This window comes from Phalacrocorax carbo, chromosome 10 (genome assembly GCF_963921805.1).
Source record: "Phalacrocorax carbo chromosome 10, bPhaCar2.1, whole genome shotgun sequence".
NCBI lineage: Eukaryota > Metazoa > Chordata > Aves > Suliformes > Phalacrocoracidae > Phalacrocorax > Phalacrocorax carbo.
Genome location: NC_087522.1, coordinates 13038894 through 13041041, shown reverse-complemented (window position 1 = coordinate 13041041; position 2148 = coordinate 13038894).

Below are 2148 nucleotides of genomic sequence, written 5' to 3'. Positions count from 1 at the left end.
CCTAGACAAGTGGTCTGTGCAGTGGGCAGGGAACTGGCTGACAGGCCGCACCCAAAGGGTAGTGATAAATAGCTCCTTTTCCAAGTGGCAACCTGTCACAAGTGGGGTCCCCCCGGGATCGATATTGGGCCCAATGTTATTCAACATCTTCATAAATGATCTGGATAATGGCATCAAGTGTAGCCTGATGAAGTTTGCAGATGACACCAAATTGAGTGGGGAAGTAGACACTCCAGAAGGGAGAGCTGCTCTGCAGGGAGATCTGGATAGGCTGGAAGAGTGGGCCAGCAAGAACCATATGAAGTTCAACAAGGACAAGTGTAAGGTCATGCACCTGGGAAAACATAATCCAGGAGTGCAGCACAGACTGGGATCCACCTGGCTGGAGAGCAGCTCTGTGGAAAGGGACCCAAGGGTCCTGGTGGACAGAAAGCTCAACATGAGCAAACAGGGTGCTGCTGCGGTCAAGAAGGCCAACTGGATGCTGGGTTGCATTGAAAAGGTCAGCAGAGATAAAGAAGTCATTATCCCTCTCTACTCAGCGCTTTTTAGGCCACACCTGGAGTGCTGGGTACAGTTCTGGTCCCCTCTATACAAAAAGGATGTGGACAGGCTGGAAGGGGTCCAGAGAAGGGCCACCAAGGTGATCAAAGGACTGGGAAGCTGCCATGAGAGGAGAGGCTGGGAGAGCTGGGTTCAGCCTTGAGAAAAGGAGGCTTAGAGGGGATCTCATCACCCTGTACCAGTACTTAAGGGGTAGCTACAAAGAAGACGGAAACTCCCTTTTTACAAGGAGTCACATGGAGAGGACAAGGGGGAATGGACACAAGTTGCTCTTGTGGAGATTCCGATTGGACACGAGAGGGAAATTTTTCACAGTGAGGACAGTCACCATTGGAGTAATCTCCCCAGGGAAGTGGTTGACTCAGCCACATTGGACACCTTCAAGAGTCGTCTGGACAGGGTGCTGGGCCATCTTGTCTAAACTGTGCTCTTCATAGAAAGGTTGGACTAGATGATCCCTGAGGTCCCTTCCAACCTGGGATTCTGTGATTCTGTGAAAAATTAGACCTGTCAGAAACATCTGATATTTTCCTTTGGGTGTTTTTCCTGGTGATTGCTGTGTTTAGATGGGTGAGAGGATAACCCTTTCATTGCAATTTGCCCATTGTATCTTTTGATATGGTTATCTAAAAAGTACATTGCATGTTGTTAGATTTCTCTTAGTTTCTGTCTTCCTCTGGCTGAAAAAAAACCCCCACTGTTTGAGAGCGAATATACTCCTGTTTGAGCTATGTTTTTTCCATATTAGTTTTTCACATGACGAGGCAGTGGTTGCCAAATACTTAGGGAGGAGTAGAATGGACTTCAAAGCATTCTTAAAGAGCACTGATGGAAGAAACCTTCTGTGTTTCTTCCATCAGTACCTACCAGGTACAGTAGCGTGAGGAAGATTAGCATGCAGCTTTAGGTAATTGAAAGGTCAACTTATAAATGTGTCTGTTTTAAAAAAACCACTCATTTGTAATACTTTGTCTAGCAGTTCCTGTGAACAGTAAAATGTTGCCCACAATTCATAGAGCTGTCATCCACAGAGCTTTCCATGCTGCAGCTTTTATCCTTTCATTGTTTGTCACCTTTTCTTAACATAAGGTCTGACAAGTAAAAAAGCTTTGCAGAAATACTAAAGTGAGACTCATATTTTGTTTATTTAGAGTTAATAATTCTTACAGGAAATTCTATGAAATAGGAAAGTTCAAAGGTAATGTGAAATTTAACAGTAAATGCTCAGCACTGGAAATTTTGGAAATCTGGAGCTGAGATTCCCAAACAGTTTACTTGGGAAGTATCTATGCCTTACCATGTAATGCACCTAGTGTTAGGGATATATAGAGAGGAATATAATTCCATTTACCATAAATATGTATTATGTCTTTTGGAGCAAAATCACACTCTGCTAATGCTCAAAATCCAGATGAATATGATTTCTTCTTCCCTGTAGACCTTAGGAAGTATGCTGTAGAATGATTCCACTATTGGAAAGCTCTGTGAGGGGAGGAATGGAGAAAACAATGAGAAAGTCAAGAGTGAAATGGACTTTTCCTCTCTCATGGTTCTTTAAAAGTCCATGCAAAGGGAGCTGCCATG